General features: G+C 40.7%; 1 protein-coding gene across 5 annotated transcripts in view; it reads left to right on the top strand.

Moving 5' to 3' along the window:
• CTNNA2 (catenin alpha 2) overlaps positions 1–17,618 on the top strand; it is a 1,074,738-nt gene that overhangs the window by 241,987 nt on the left and 815,133 nt on the right. The window lies entirely within an intron of this gene.

Raw genomic sequence — 17,618 nt, forward strand, 5'->3', positions numbered from 1 at the left:
TTAATAGCTACACTATGTAAAAGTATATGATTAGGAGCTAAACAAAGAAAGGATAAAAGTAAGCTTTCCTCAGAATTCAAATTTACAGAAACTCTGGGATAAGTGTATGCATAACTGATCATAATTTTTAGTACTGTGTGTGTGTGTGTGTGTGTGTGTGTGTGTGTGTATGCTTGTGCATTGGTGCATGTGTAATCAATAACTGTTCTGAAATGACTACGTTTCAAGGCAAAACAGACACTATTTAATTTGGAATGATAGATTCCCAAACTTACAATATTCAGACAAGCCAAAGAGCCTATTGAAACAATTTAGACTACACAGTAAGAACTGTAGTATACCTCTATTGTATATTGTTCACTCTGTTATAGTTTAATGGGGACCTAAAATGAATCAGAGCTATATCATTTTCCAAATCATTTTCCTTTTATATTTCCTCTATTTAGTTTCAAAGGAACAGACTTTCTTTGGGATTTCACATTGACACATGAATTTATAGTGCTTGAAGTGACATAATAACTGATAAATTATAATACATTATTTTCTAGTTTAGCGGCATCAGATAAGTACTTGGCCTTAGTTGATGCCAAGCTTCTAAATTTCCCTAGGATGTGTTTAAAATAATTCCCTGTGCTTCATTTCATATGCAATGCTTTCTTTTTGAAAGAGATTAGCTCATTAAGGGCACTGTTGCCTGCCTGCCTTTAGATGTGCTCTCGGCTTCAAGATTTTCTTCTCTCCTTGAACTTTGCAGAAGAAAACTCTTCTCTTTCCCCACAAATGCTGTGCGGTGATGCTGGCTGCCCTCCTTCCCGGGCAGGGTGCCTAAGTGCTTAATTGTTCAGTCTCTGCATCAGAGTTACTCTGCCCAACAACACCATGCACCTGCCTCTGGGGTACAATGTGGCAGCTGTTGAGCAGCAGAGGCTCAACTTAGAACCGATTTGGGGCCTGGCAGGGGACACATGCAGATTCATGCACAAGGGAAGGGCTGGAACGGATGGTGTACAGTGGCCTTTGACATTTTCAAACCCGGCTTGGCCCCCACCCCACTCTTACTTGGCCCACATTACCTATAATTTACGTTTCCTTCCACCTCTGATCTTCACGGGGCTGTCTTGGGCCTCTCAGTCCATTTCCCTTCCTCTTTTCTAGGCAATCCCCTTAATTGTGTGCAATTGTGCTCAGTGATTTTTAGATCTGAGATCAGCTGCCAAACAGAGATTTCTCTTCAATCTTCAGAATTAATCTTGACATTTTCGCTTTCTCTGTCCACCCTGATGGAAATGCTTTAATATGCTGAGTAGAGAAAGAGGAGCCTAGGGAACCTCTGGGCTGCCAGCGCCTGGAAACCACGTGCCAACAGGAGGCCAGGGACAAACGCTGAGGCTCAGAGAGCTTTCTAGTTAATTAGGTTCAGTCCTGTGACATTTGTGACTCAGCCAATTGCACAAAGTGATTGGCCACAGAGTCCCAGGCTGGAGGCAGCTTGGTGGTGTGTCCAGTTAACAGAAGGGAAATCTCTCCTTGGCCCCTCCTATACTCTCACCTTTCCCCAAAACTCCTCTCAAAAATCCCCAATGTAGATTCTTTCCTTTCTTCTCAGGACTTCTGTATATTTTATTCTTCATAGTTGATAATTCATCATTCACTATCTTGTGGCAGCTCTTCTAGTAAGCCTTGCAGGAAAATCCTGTGTGAAGAGAAGCTTGCCCCCTTAGTTGCTAAATTTTAATAATATCTGTGGTCAGTAGTTAGACAGACATGAGCAGACAGGGACAATGGGCCAGGTACAGAAGGTCACCAGGGTGGAAAGCCCCAGGTGCCTACCAAAGGGCAAAATTGGGAAAACAAGGACCCCAGTGTGTTCATTCTTCTCCCACCATATCGCTGGCCATGCGGTTTAGCCCCCTGACCTTTCATATCGCTGGTCATGGGGTTTCAGATCTCCTCTCTTGACCTTTCCTCCCCTGGCATGTTGCTCCTCATATGGGTGAGACCCTCTTAGGGACTAAACAAGGGGGCTGGAGAATAGCCCTTAAGCCTTTAGGACAAAGAGGCTCTGATCTACATTAAATACATCTAGGCCTCAGTGGTTTCAGCTACAGACTCAGAAAAGCAGCAAAACAAGACACACAAGGTCTTGGCTGACCTCAGGACCAGCTGCAATGACTAATGACCCACTGTCCTGGCACTGACTAATCAGTAGTGACCATGACCCTGAAAAGACATGCCTGAAAAGCTGATGAATAGTCTGGAGATCCTCCCTTGAGACCTCCAGATAAATACTCTCTACGTAGAAGACCCAGTGCCTCTCTCTCTCTGTAGAGCAAGCCTGTGCCTTTCCCCATGCACACACTCTCCTCCCTCCCTCCCTCCCTCCTCCCTCCCTTCCTTCTCCCTCCCTCCCTCTCCTCCCCCTCCTCCTCCTCTTCTTCTCCTCCTCCTCCTCCTCCTCCTCCTCCTCCTCCTCCTCCTCCTCCTCCTCCTCCTCCTCCTCCTCCTCCTCCTCTTCTTCTTCTTCTTCTTCTTCTTCTTCTTCTCTCTTCTTCTTCTTCTTCTTCTTCTTCTTCTTTCTTCTTCTTCTTCTTCTTCTTCTTCTTCTTCTTCTTCTTCTTCTTCTTTCTTCTTCTTCTTCTTTTCTCCTTCTTCTTTTCTCCTTCTTCTTCTTCTCTTTTCCTCATTCTCTCTCTTCTTCCTTCTCTCCCTCTCCCTCTCCCTCTCCTCTCCTCTCCCTGTCTCTCTCTCTCTCTCTCTCTCTCTCTCTCTCTCTCTCTCTCTCTCTCTCTCCCTCTCCCTCTCCCCCTCCCTCCCCCCCCCCCCGCCTCCTAAGCTTCCAGGGACCTTCTTTTGCCTCTAAATTCTTTTCTGAGCCAATTTCTTCTTCCACTCACTTCTCTTACCTACGTGACTTTCTAAATAAATTCTCTCTTATAATTTGAGTCTTGACTCTCAATTCTTTCTTAGCCAGAACTCAAGCACCAACATTCTAGTGCTATTTTTGCCGCTGCCAACATATCTTGTTTGTTTTTTTGTGTAATGATTACTGTCCCTACCTTGCTTGTCTGGTGGATTTCAGCCCCTTTTTTCCAACACTCTACGGTCTCCCTCCATTTCTTCCTGACTATGGGCTCACACTTTTTTTCCCCCCAACTGAGTGAATTTTAAGCAAGCATCAATGTCGAACAGTAAGATACTACAAGGAAGAAAGCAAAGGTACTATTTCCAAAAATTGAGGCGTTTACATAGTTATCTAAAAAAATGCCTCACATTCCAGCCACCTGGCCCGAGTTTCTTGCTTTATAACACATCAACAGAGATAGACATCAGCATGGGAGCCAGGCACCTCCTGAATGATACTGGACTGTGCTGTGGTCAAGGCAGGAAAGCATGGTTTCTACCCTCAGCCTTTCCAGGGTTTATCTTCTTATTATGATTTTGGGAATTACAGTCCCAACAAATAGGCCATTTCCCAGGTAACAAAACATATCTCCTTGCCCCCACCTAAAAATCACACACACACACACACACACACACACGCACGCACACACACACACACACGCACACGCACACGCGCACACACACACAGAGGAAGCTTATCTTGGTGCATTTATATAATTTTTTCATTCTCCCAACCAGGTTGTAAGCATGGTTTCTTAATGTTCATGGATCTTATCACAATGACATTTACACAGTGGTCACTAATACTCTTGAAATCTATATGGGAGTTTCATTCAACATTTATTGAGCCTTATTCATGCTTTAATGAAAGCTACTGTCAAAAAGAAACATATCTTTTCAATTCCTAAAAATGTTAAGCAACTGTTTTAGCTTTATGATTAAGGTAGAGATTCAATTTTTCTTCTGTACATATTGAAATAAATGAATGGAATAAGTGAGGGCTTATTTAGATAGAAATGTCACTTAGCAAACAGTGTGTCTGCTGGTTGACAGCTTCACCTACATCTCCCTTCCTATCCTTCCATCCAGTGGCCAAGTCTGGGGAAAATATGTTTTATCAAACAGGAGCTGACTTCATGCTGCTAAATGTTTGTATTCTGTAGGCTTATTTTTAAAAACCTAACATTAAAAGGCTGTATATTCTTGCAGATCAGACTAAAAGGTGGCTTAATTTAAAAACCTGAACTGAGAGAGTGGTGATGAAATTGGAGTTTAGACATTTTGGAGGTGATTTGGTGTGATTTAGAACATGAAGGGTAAGAGCATTGATAATGATTTTGAAATTTTTAGCTCAGGCGGCTGTATCAAAAATGGTAATATGAATGAGTTTGATTATATTCTGTTATTTATGCCTGTGACACATACCTATATCAGATTCAGAACCAGATGCTGCAATAATGATGCAGAAAACATACTACACTCTTATTTGAAAATGTGTACTTGGAGACTAGTAGAAAAGGTTGGGAGATGCTAACTTTAGTGAGCAAATAACAAAAAGTGGTTGAATAATTGCATCTCTCTCTCTCTCTCTCTCTCTCTCTCTCTCTCTCTATATATATATATATATATATATATATATATGTATATGTATATTATTTATGCCTATAATATCATTAATATATAATATGTACTGTCCATCCTGGAATATTGCAAATAATTAATTGCAAATTTATTTCTACATATATTCAGATATAATATATTAATTATAATGCATAAATAGTTCTACATAAATATGTTGCATGCCAGACATGTGTATATATGCAAACATACATGGAAACACTTTTTTGACCTTGGTGACTGGGGTATAGAATGGTATAAAATGTCAACATTCCCAGCTATTAGTGTTCTTTTGAACACAGCCATTTCTTGCATATCAGTTCATGCAGACTCAGACTCATTTCATAATCTCGCTTTCCACACATTCCATACCTGATCTTATCTAAATTTAAAAGAAACACAAAGCCATTGAGGGGGGAAAAATCAATTCTCCACATTATAAAACTGAGATGTAGTTTTTGCTCTAAAGAGTTTAATATCAAATGCAAGCAAAAAATGATATAGCATGTCAGTTGTGAATAAGAATAGCTAATATTTATTCAGTTTTAATCTTATGGGCACAGCACAGTTCAGCCTTTTAAATGTGTTCACTGACCGAATCCCACAGTCATCACCAGGGTTAGGTATTGTGTGTAAAACACATAGCAGAGAAAAGGTTGAGAGCACATTACTAGTCATGGAGTAGAACCTGGGTAAGTCGGGGCTATGTTCCTGGAAGAGATAATCCTTGAAATGAGACTTCATGGATGAAGTTCCACAGGTCTATAAATGTGAATGATATTCAAAGGAAGAACAGCATTGGGAAAAGCTGAGACATTTGAGAAGGCACGAAGTGTCCTGAATGACAAGTGTGCTAGGTTTTAAAGGAACAGATGGAAAATGGCTACAGAGGAGACTTGTCAGGAACATGAAGGCCAACCCACATAGGCTGTTGCAGCCATGCTGTAAAGAGTTTGCTTTGTATCATGTGGCTTCTGGGAAGACCTGGATACTTTTGATCTGGGAAGTGAGCTGATTCAGCTTGCATGTCAGCAGAGCCTTCATTGCAACAGAATGAAGGCTGCCTTCCGGTGGACTGCAGAAGACAGGAGGCACAAAGAACACTAAAGAGTCTAGTTCAATAGGTTAGTTAGAAAAGGATGTGCATCATGTTTATGAGGTTGCCCTGGCAGTACTAGTGACACACATGTGGAGCTAGTTCATGTGGAGCATTTTTATAACAGGATTGAAAGTGTGTGGTGAGTAGAAATGGGGAGTGGGATAATCTGGAAGTGGAGGTTCCTGTCTTTGGGCAGCCTAGTGGATGTTGGGATTCTCACTAAGATGATGATTGTGAGAGGGGAGATTGAACTCTGGGGAAGATGGCATACACATTTTTGGATATTTTGAATTCCATGTGCTTCCTGGACATCCAAGTGGATGTGCTCCAGTAGACAGTGGAACATACGCTTCTGAAGCTCAGAAGACATTTGGGCTGCACATGCAGATTTGTCAATCTCTGACGGAAAGGTGGAAATCAAACTCCTGGGTGATGTGAGCCAGGTAGGAAGAGTTAGCTCATTTGAGGGGAGAAAGGGGTCAAAAAAGGGCAAATGATTCCAGATCAGGGCCTATGCCCAGGTTGCAGGCTCTATCCCCAGTCCCCAGTAGGGGACATGCAGGAGGCAACCAATCAATGATTCTCTCTCATCATTGATGTTTCTCTCTCTCTCTCTCCCTTCATCTCTAAAATAAATTTAAAAATATTAAGAAAAATAGGAAGGAAGAGTGGTTTTCGAATTCACCATTAAGTTCCTTAGGAGCTAGATTTAAATAAAATAAAATTAATTGATATTGTTACACAATGTAATTTTGGATGTAAATTTGTATTAAGTGTTATAATTCTTTCCTTTAATGAACATACGTTTTTGTACTACTCCGGCCTGTGCTGCCTCAGCTCTGGGAGTGTAGCCTTGGAGGTGACCGGCTTGTTCTCTCCTCTCATAGACCTGGTGCTGAGCAGCAGCTCTCCAGGGCCTCTCACCTCTGCACAGTGTGTGAGCAGGGGCATCACGTGCCCTTTGGACCAGGTCATCTCCTCAAGGATGGTTTAGAGTAAATGGCTTTGGAAATAGAGAAAGTGTCACCCTCTGGGGCAAAGGGCACGTTTGTTTGCAGTCTTAGAAGATAGAGATAGTGTTTCTGTTCAGGGCTGAGAGCAGGCATGCCAACTGTGAAGTGTAATAAAAAACAAGGAAAATATCTCCCTGGAACAGAGGCCAGGTATGTTTGCTGTCCATAAACTGAGGTTCCTTAGGCTGAGTTCCCCTCTTACAACACAAACCACATAATGTGGTCTGAGCATCATTTTTCTCAGCTGCATAGAACTGTTGCCATGGGGCTGGGGGCGGGCTAGAAGAAGTCAGTGAAGGAAAAGGAGAAATATATGTAATGCATTCAACAATAAAGGTTTAAACAAACAAACAGACAAAACAAAAACCAAAAACAAAAACTTTTGCCCCATGAAACTGTGGCAGGCTTTTTATTTTTATTTTTGTAGCTTGCAAGTAGAGTAACAATCTCAGACCTTTAAGAATTTTTGACATCTGCCAAGACCGGTTTGGCTCAATGGATAGAGCGTTGGCTTGGGGACTGAAGGGTCCTGGGTTCGATTCCGGTCAAGGGCATGTACCTTGGTTGCGGGCATATCCCCAGTAGGGGGTGTGCAAGAGGCAGCTGATCGATGACTCTCTCTCATCGATGTTTCTAACTCTCTATCTCTCTTCCTTCTTCTCTGTACAAAATCAATAAAATATATATAAAAAAAAGAATTTTTGACATCTTAAATTCTGCTGGGAAACAAGAAATGTGTACATAAGTATGGTGCAATATAATTATACTTACAATAATAAGTAAAGTTTGTTGAGCACTTTTTATAGATCAGCCATTGTATTAAAATTTGCAGTTAATCTCCCCCTTTTATCACTATAATAATCAGTGGGGTGGGTTTTATCATCTTAGGAAACATCTTAAAGTAACTTGCTTGAGGTCATGGAAAATCCTAGGGCTACAGTTCAAATCCATGCTTGATTCAAGAACATGCGCTTTTAAGTACTAGACTCTGGACATAAAATACTTGAAATGAAGCAATTCTCAGAGAGTTCACTCAGATTTACAGTGTTCATTTTTCACAATAAAAGGTGGCAGCTTCCAGTGCCATGAGGTTTCTAATGAGGCCGCATGGAGGAGGCAGCCGTCCTGAGTGTGGCATGATGGATGCGAGAGGCCTTGTACGCGCATGTGTCCTCACTTGTTTTTACTTTACCTGCTACGTTTCCTGACACTGATTCATTCCAATGAGGTGCCGCTGCCATCTTTTAAAATTAGTCTTGGGAAGTCTGAAAATAATGACAGATCCCGGAATTTGGGGTCACGATTCTTATTCAAGAATGAACAGTTCGTGGTTTTGTGATTTATTTTAGAAAAGTTACTTAATCAATCTGCTTCTCTGTGTCTGCATCAGTAAAACATATGTGGTGATATCTATGACACAGCCAATTTGGAGTATTCATGAAATCCAAATAACTTTATTGATGATAAAAATGTATATAAGTATATTTGTTTTTATAATAACTAAGCTGGACAATGCCTTATAATTTCATTAGGCATTTATTATATAATATGAATTTGTTTAAAACATTTCCCATCTATTATTACATTTATTTCATTTTTTTAATTAACAAAAATCAATGGGATATCTTTGATGTGCTGAGTAGGATAAATATTTTGTGCAGCATAGAGACACTGTGGGTGGGATGTGTGTTTCATATGGTGACAATCTGCAGAATATGGGCTTGAAGTGGACTATGTCTGGTGGGCAGCAGAGTGATGATGAGAAGGGAAGTGATGAGGGAAAACATGCAGCCTGTGATGAGAACTGTGAAGCATGCATAATTTCTGCACTTCTGGTAAGCTAACAGTTAGCTTGCCACTGTTTCACATATGCTTGGGGAAGACACAGACTGAGGTTAGAAACAAAGACTTTTTTTACTCACTAGAGGCCTTATGCATGAAGATTCGTGCAAGAATGGGCATTCCTTCTCCTGGCTGCTGCCACCACCTTCACTCTGGGCAGAGCTGCCTTTCTGTCTTCCCACGCTTCCCAGAGGCCCAGAGAGGCTGGGACAGTGCAGAATGTCTGCAAGTGTCCCACTCCCGCCCCCGGTGCATGTTTACTCAAATTAACCCACCATATTTGTTGGTTCAATTTGCATACACACTCCTGATTGGCTGATGGGCATTGGAAAGGTATGATCAGTTTGCATCTTTTTCTTTAATTAGTGTAGATAGCACAACCAGCAGCATGAATATAATATTCACCTAAATTCTGCTTGCTCCCCCACCTATGAATGTCCTGGGGTGATAAGGGTTGAAAGAGAGAGGGGCTCACGGGACCTGTGTATTCAGTGGGATTGCATCCCTGCTGAGGGTCCATGAGCTAAAGGATCCTGAATGTTCTTTTTAAAAATATATATATTTTATTGATTTTTTTATAGAGAGGAAAGTAGAGAGATAGAGAGTTAGAAACATGGATGAGAGAGAGACATCAATTATCTGCCTCCTGCACACTCCCTACTAGGGATGTGCCCACAAACAAAGTACATGCCCTTGACCGGAATCGAACCTGGGACCTTTCAGTCCACAGGCTGACGCTCTATCCACTGAGCAAAACCGGTTTTGGAAGGAGCCTGGATTTTTTTTTTTTTGTTTGTTTGTTTGTTTTTTTGTTTTTTAATATATTTTATTAACTTTTTACAGAGAGGAAGAGAGAGGAATAGAGAGTTAGAAACATCGATGAGAGAGAGACATTGATCAGCTGCCTCTTGCACACCCCCTACTGGGGATGTGCCTGCAGCCAAGGTACATGCCCTTCACTGGAACCGAACCCAGGACCTTTCAGTCCACAGGCTGACGCTCTATCCACTGAGCAAAACCGGTTTTGGAAGGAGCCTGAATGTTTTATGTTGGACAGTGAGCATACCTCTCTGTGGCTCTGAAGGAGACATTGTTTCTATTGTCCTCAATAATACCAAACTGCCCTCTGCCCTCTCTGTCTTCCAAAGTTTTCCACTATAAACTCATCTCTCAACAGCAGAGTCTGAAACAGTGAGGCAGCTAGTACCCCTGCTAGGAAGATTTGAAGAAAGGAGAGAGACCCATGTGGAGAATTGTCCCTCAACATCTCGATGGAGGGGAAGTATCTTAGCTTTCCCCCCCAATTTTACTAATCCAAATTATGGGACATAAATCAAAATATTCAATTTGATTTTTATTATTGCTTTAGGATTACATTGTTCTCTGGTGTGGACTTCCTTAAATGAAACATCCTTAATCATGTGTTCTTAATTATTTGTACATCAGTTTTTACATGATGGTTTTCTGCAAATCTTCTCACTTTATAAGGGACCTTCTTGGTATCAGTTCTGAGTTGTCCTCTTAAAGGCCAAAAGCTCACCTTGCCTTCCTGTCCAGAAAGACATGGATAAGTAAGCCATGGGGAAATAATTTCATTCTGTACAACCCATAAAAAATGCTGAGGATTTTAAAGTCCCCGCTGTTTTACTAAACATGCGGATGTGGAGGTATTAGGCTGATATGTCTTTGGAACTAACAATGAAGCTTAGAAAGAGAGAGAGCGAGAAAAGTGTTACTGTAGCTTTTAAAGTTTTTCCCTTAAAATTGTTTAGCATCATTGAACTGAGAAGAGCCTCAGAATCATAGTCTTAATGTCACATTAGCATATCCTCTTCATTTTATAAACTATATTTAATTTATTTTCCCACAGGGTTATGGTAGTGATCATTATAAAAACGTACTTTTGTCCCCATCTGTTATAAAGAAAGCAACATCTTAGACACAGATAGAGGTCAGTAGTCATGTTAATAACTTCCTCTGTGCGATGATATAATAATGTCAGCTGTTCTTAGAGGGGAAAGGTGCAGGGATGTGGAACCCAGTAGCAAAGGAGAAATAATCACATGATCTGAAAGGCCAAATACCCGATACAGGTTTTCAGATGAATCACAGGATGGTTTCCTATGGAACATCATGTCCATATGTGGATTACACACTGCTGCTGACATTTCTGATTTTGTCGTAATCCCATTACTTTCAAATAAAATGCAAGAGAGAACTCGTGTGGAGATTGGAATCTGAATTCGGAAAGCAAATGTATTTCATTTTCATGGCAAGAGATTTAGTTGGAAAGTTAGAAAACTTTAAGAATTTCTGGGAAACTTGAGCATTATATTATGAAAGAAGACTGTGTCTGCTTTTGTTCCCTGTACCACACTTATGTGAAACGTTAAGGATAAAATGGCCCGTTGTCTGTGGGGCTTGGACTGAATAAACCAAACCCTTGTCCATTGACTGCCCTGAACCGTGATTCTCAGGCTCTCACCTCCTTTCTCACCTCCAGGCAAGTGTTCACTGCCTTCAGATATGTGCATTCTCACCTCAGATTCCATTCTGACTCTCAGTCTAAGTGAACACACACACTCCTTGATTTTATTTTGCAATTAGTTTGCCTTTACTTGTCAGGATCTCCACAGCACATCTCTCATATTGAAAAATAAAGGAAATGCCAGAAAGAGCCAACTCAGACAATCTTGACAGGTGCTTCTCTCTTGGGAGGACTGTCTGGTGTCTTGGGGGTTTTAGGAGAACCAATCAGTAGGTGCTAAAGAGAGGTCACTTCTGCCTGCACGAAGGGGCAATGGCAAGAAGGGAGGGCCTTTGGTTTTACGTGTGTTGATAGGAGTCCACCCAGAGTACACTGAAGTGTAGGCAGCAGCAGAAGCGGGAGTGTTGAGTAATTTCATTTCCTGAGAACTTGCCTGCTGCAGTCCGAGTGCAGCCCGGTACATGCTTCTTTGGGAGACTGAGCAGATGGTAGCGAATTATTCCTTGGTTACAGTGATGCAGACCACTGATTGTTTGCTTCTGGCCAGAAAGGCTCCTTTAGAAGTGGTATAAAGCAGTTATAGAGATGGGCTTAAAAGAACTGGTTCCTGAACCATGAAAAATATTCAGTGGTGGCTTCCAGATCACTCTAACAGGGAAGATATGATGGCATTTGAACCCATTGCTTTGTCATACAAGCAAAGGTAATAGAGGGCAGTCTGTTTGCTAATTAAAAGCTCTTTAGCAAAGCTGGACAGAGTTTCAGAATGGTTTCTGGACATTTGAACTTGGCAAGGGGGAATTATTTTACACAGTATGGGAGGATGTACTGGGTGCTGCTTGGCCCCTCTTCGTATTCTTCAACCACTGTGGTGGCCAGCTTCCCAAGATGGAACCTGACAGCAGCTGGCTCACCACATCCACTTTCTCTTGCTGTCTTCCTCAGGGGCATTTTTGCCATAGATGTTCATAATGATTGTGGGGAACCATGTAGACATTCTGAGTCACGTGTGCACCTGGAGTTGCTGCTGCTAATGGAAGCACTAGGATCAGTGGATAGGGGCTGCTTTGGGTCCACAATGCTGAGGTGCATCTGCATGTCTCAGCAAAGGTCCCAGCAGTATCAAGTCCCAAGTGCCCACGGGAATCAGCTTGAAAATACAACCAATGGGTTGACTTTCCCTGCTACCCTGTTTTCCATTTCCTAATTTTTTCACTCGCCACAGTTCTTCTTGGGATCACTTTAAAAAACCTATATTATCACCAAAACCGGTTTGGCTCAGTGGTAGAGCATCGGTCTGCGAACTGAAAGGTCCCAGGTTCGATTCCAGTCAAGGGCATGTACATTGGTTGCGGACACATCTCCAGTAGGGGCTGTGCAAGAGGCAGCTGATCAATGTTTCTCTCTCCTTGACGTTTCTAGCTCTCTCTCTCCCTTCCTCTCTGCACAATATCAATAAAATATATTTAAAAAAATAAAAAATAAAAAACGTATATTATCTACACAAGCCCTTTCTTAGGGTCTGCTCTTTGCATGAACTCAAACCAAGATATGTGGACCAAAAGTAGTCCTAGAGAACAAAGCCTTGGAATGAGTTTGTGAAATGATCTGAAACAGATGACTGCATGGTATGTTAGGGGGGGAGTGATAATCTTAGGCAGTCAGAAGCATCATATATTCTTTTATTGTCTCACAGTTCTTCCAGGGCATCGCAGACCTCGTCTATGACATGTCCTTGGTTTCGATTTTTGAGCACAAAAGTAAGACCCGTATACTTAGCCTCAAATTCATTATCTGATCTGTGGAAGTAAAATTCATTATGAGAGGAAAGAAAAAGTTATGCATCTCTGACCCAGGATGAGATGAGTCAGATAAATAAGAACTAGCACTACATCCCAGTAGGAATTGAACAGCTTAATGCCACCAGCAAAGATGTGGGCATGTAGGGCTTGTGATGCCCATTCATACATAATACCATTTATTTAATCTCTGAAACAAACAGAGGGATCATGGCGAATCTGTCACTCTGACCGTGTAACCCACAAGACCCAAGAGTGCCATGAAATGTGTGATGGTAAGAATGCTGTGGGGTGGACAAGCTCCAAGAGGAGGACTGTGGGCAGACCCTATGGTTCTGGTTGTGCCATTGCCTTCCACAGCAGAGCACTGACTTGGTCTAAGGCAGGGGGATAGTCATGAAAGTACAAGAACAGAGAGAGACCATGAAATGCAGCAGGGAGGGCTAAAGCATGGAAGCGTGTTATCAGGGAGAAAACCCTTCTTCCACCTTCTCCCACACACACACAAAAGGAAAAAGGAAAGGAAAATTAATTCTAAATCATTGAAGGCTAGAGACTTAAATTTATATCTCTAAGATATATTTCGTCTATTAATAGATTATAATGAGATACTCCATGTGAAGGGCTAGAATTGTGTCTGGCACCTAAAAGATACTCAACAAATGTTAGCTTTTATTATTCTTACCACTGATGACTAATTAGATTGAGTCTTTCTCATAAGTATTGGAATGAGTTTCGTTTGGAACAGTCACCTTCAGCAGCAGAGATTATGGTAACTGGGGGGAAATGTCTCAGATTTCTTAAAGAACCTATCACCCAGGTACACAGAGATAAGGTGGTAAACATAAGTTGTGACACCAGTTACACTCATACAGTATTTCTTCCTCTACTCACAAAACGGAGCTATAGGATTTAACCGCTTCAACAAGAGAGTGCTACAGCTAAATGGGTAATATTGTCAGACCATTGAGCGGTTTAGTCCATTATGCCAAATTTTACTTTTGCTTGTTTTGTAATTCTTCTTGGAAGCCTGGTGAGTAATTCTTGAGGGGAATAATGCCCAGTGCTACTGAGTGAGTGAGCTACTTCCGGCTGGCCCTCACTGTTTCAGGTGGGTCTCTGCAGGTGGATTATTGGTGTTTTGCTACCATGGGTGGGTCTCTGAAGAAAATGATAACAAAGATTGTCATTATAGGGTAGTAAGGGAGGAGAGTGGAATGAGGAGACTCAAAGGCTGACAGGAAAGATAGACTTGGAGGCTCTCTTGTTGGGTAAAATGTCTTAGGTACATACCTTTTATTTATTACTATTTGTGACTTGTCAATTCTGGCAGCAGCAGATGCTTTTGAAATTACTTTTACTCTTTCCTTTACACTTTCTATTCTTAATGTGCAAGAACAAGTAAAGCAGAATTATGTTTTAACACCAACTAAATGAGATGAAATGGAGTAATGGCTTTGACATTCTAAAAAGTTGAAAGCTATACAAAAGTAATTTCCTTGTACATTTAATATTACAGATAATGTAATGATAAAATGTATGTTTCATTGGTAATAGTGTTATTAGAGTGGTATTTACTTACATTATTTTTCCATGGGAATTCTTGTTATTTTATTTTATTTATTTATTTTTTAAAATATATTTTATTGATTTTTTACAGAGAGGAAGGAAGAGAGATAGAGAGCTAGAAACGTCAATGAGAGAGAAACATTGGCCAGCTGCCTCTTACACACCCCTCACTGGGGATGTGCCCGCAACCAGTGCTCATGCCCTTGCCCGGAATCAAACCTGGGACCTTTCAGTCCGCAGACGGACGCTCTACCACTGAGCCAAACCGGCTTCTGTGGAATTCTTGCTATTTTAAAAGACTTAACACTCACTTGGCTTGTCTCCTTCACACATAGTTGATTTTTTGTTCTTCTTCATTTACATTCTTGTTGATTTTTTTTCTTTTTTTTAAAAAATGGTGTGCTTCATAAATGCTTTAAATTATGGCATAATCTCTTATACTTCAATTGATCCATGATAGAAAACATTAAACAATTTGGCTATGAGCAAGTGTCTAAGTTTTATTACAGTTTGCATGTCAAACTGGGTCTCTGATACTGTAATAGGCTAATTCAAAGGACTGTTCTGGTAGGAATATTTTATAATAAGAGAAAATTATTAGTTAATAATTATTTGACTGAAACCAAAATAAAGAGTAAGTCTGACCTCTGATCATATTGGGATTGGGTCACTGGTGTCCCAAACCAAATTTTAAATCCATTACAGCTCAGCAAATGTGTTTAAAACTTATTAGGAATGATTATTTCTTCCCCAAAGGAAGTTAAAAATTGAAATATTAAAAATATATATATTTCATAGAGAAAGGGAACGGGAGAGAAAGAAACATTAATAATGAGAGAGAATCAATGACCAGCTGCCTTCTGCATGCTCCCAACTGGGAATTGAACCCACAACCTAAGCATGTGCCCTTGACCGAAATCAAACATGGGACCCTTCACTCTGCAGTCCAAAACTCTATCCACTGCGCCAAACCAGCTAGGACAAAAAAAAAATTTTTTGAAATCTTAATAATTGTTTCCAGATATGGAAATATTTTTCTGTTATATGCATGGTATTTTTCAGTATATTTTTTTCTTTTTATTTTAGAGTGATTATTTAGATCTTACAGAAACTATGTATTCATAAATTGCTCATTTAAAAAAATTCTAAAAAGTATGTTTATTTTTTAACATGAATTACACTCCTATGGAAAAAAAAATCTATCAGATAAAACAACAACAACACACTAGCTGATTTTGTTCTGTTCTGAACAGAAACACAGTTAAACTATCACACTTTCTTATACTTGTATCCTGGTTGCTTATTTGAGCAATATGAAAATAAAGCAATAGAAAAATAACAAAATAATAAATGCAGTTTTAATTTGGAGTATTTGAATTGTCACTGCAGCAGTGACCAAATTCTTCTTTTATTCCAGGTTGAAGCAAATCTTAGGTTAAGAGCTGCAATGGGCCAAAATCAATGAAATTTATGGTTTGACTTTAATCTACAGCTGGAACATGACAGTATATTATCCTCAGGATTATAACCAACTATTTTTTCTGTATATTTAAATAATAATATAAGATGGAATTAGAGCTTAAGAAATATCTTCTTTGAAGATGCTAAAAATAATTTAAAAATGCAGGTTGGAGCACATTTTTGAATGCTTTGGATAGTATCATTTTTAAAGGTGATTTAATAAAAATACCAAGACTACCTTAAAAGTTCCAGTTCTAAGCAGCAGAAGTGTCAGGGAAACCATGTAAGGGGAGATGATCCCAGTGAAAAGTCTGGAAGAGTAAGAAAGAAGGAGCTGAGAGATTGGGGAGGGAGGGGAGTGCTATCAGCAGGACCAAAAGGGTTGGGTTGTAATGTTTCCTGAGGACACCACTAATAATTGGACACTAAGTGCATTTGATGGGATGCTCAGAAGAAGCTGGGAGGATAAATGGTAGTTTTGAAGGGCTTTTGTGGGAGGATTGTTGGATAAGCCCAAGAATTTGATCGCCTTCCCTACCAAGTAGTATGTTGGCGTGATGATAGCATTTGAGAGACCTCCTTTGTCTGAGGATTAATTTTAGCTTTAGTAGAGTGTTGAATGTTTATAACAATAAAGGGTATTCAGAGGCAATCAGATGGTTAGGAAAAAGAAATAGCCCATTAGTTTCAGATAACTGTAGATATGCAATAATCATTTGAGCATGTTTTTCCATGTGGTGTCAAAATAAATTATGTTTTTCAGTCTCTCTTAAAAAGCTTAGCCATACATTGCTCAGAAGTACACACATAGATGAAGATGACATGCTGCAGGAGGAGGGAGAGGGAGAAGGTAGAGGAGAGGGAGAGAGAGAGAGAGAGAGAGAGAGAGAGAGAGAGAGAGAGAGAGAGAGAGAGAGAGAGAGAGAGAAATGAGAGAGACACATCAATTGTTTGCCTCCTGCATGTGCCCTGACCAGGAAAGGGAATAAAACCTGTAACCTATGTGCCCTTGACCAGACTCAGGATTCTTCCTTATGTGGGGAGAAGGTGCTCTAACCACTGAAATTCACGGGCCAGTACCCTCTGATTTTTTTTTTTTTTTAATGGGCATCGAGTATGGACAAAAGCCAATTAGTAGAGCCATGTGTCCATTGGAGGTTAATTGTTTAAATAGTGTCAGCTTGAAGTCACTGAACATCTTTTAAATGACGGAGTGAAAGGAGGAGATCTGCATTTGAGATGGATTACTTTGGGGCAATGCCCAGGATGTTTTAGAGGGTGACAGTGGTACAAATTTTAAAGGGCTTGTGCAAGCCTCTAATTAAGGGAAGAAGAGATTGCTATGAGGTTATTCATAAAATAGAGGATAAGGTTATCTATTAAAGGTGGAGGGATGAGGAGGGAGGTGATAGCTTGGAGTAGTTACTTAAAAGTATGGGAGAGGAAGGTGACTAGAACCCCTCTCGCCCCTGCACTGCCCTGTTCCTGCTGCCTCCCTGGGCACCTCAGAGGTGATCCTGATTTCCCTGGTATCATGAGAAAAGGAGGGCATCCTGTCCACACTTCCTCCTCCCAAGTCCTCTGTGTCTCAGGACCCCTGTGATGCCCTGGCCCCTCATGCTTGCCTCCTCCCTGGCTGAGCTTACCGGTATACCTGGAAAACTAAAAATCTCATAGTGGTGACTCCTGTCAAATCCCACCTCTTCTTCTTACTTGAAGGTTACAGCATTTCTGGATAGCTGAGCCTGAGTTTTCATTGATTATCTCAAGTATGTATCTCATAATCCATAATATCTAAACCAAGCTCGCTGCCAAATATCCTTCTCACA

This window comes from Pipistrellus kuhlii, unplaced genomic scaffold (genome assembly GCF_014108245.1).
Source record: "Pipistrellus kuhlii isolate mPipKuh1 unplaced genomic scaffold, mPipKuh1.p scaffold_m20_p_13, whole genome shotgun sequence".
Taxonomy (NCBI): Eukaryota; Metazoa; Chordata; class Mammalia; order Chiroptera; family Vespertilionidae; genus Pipistrellus; species Pipistrellus kuhlii.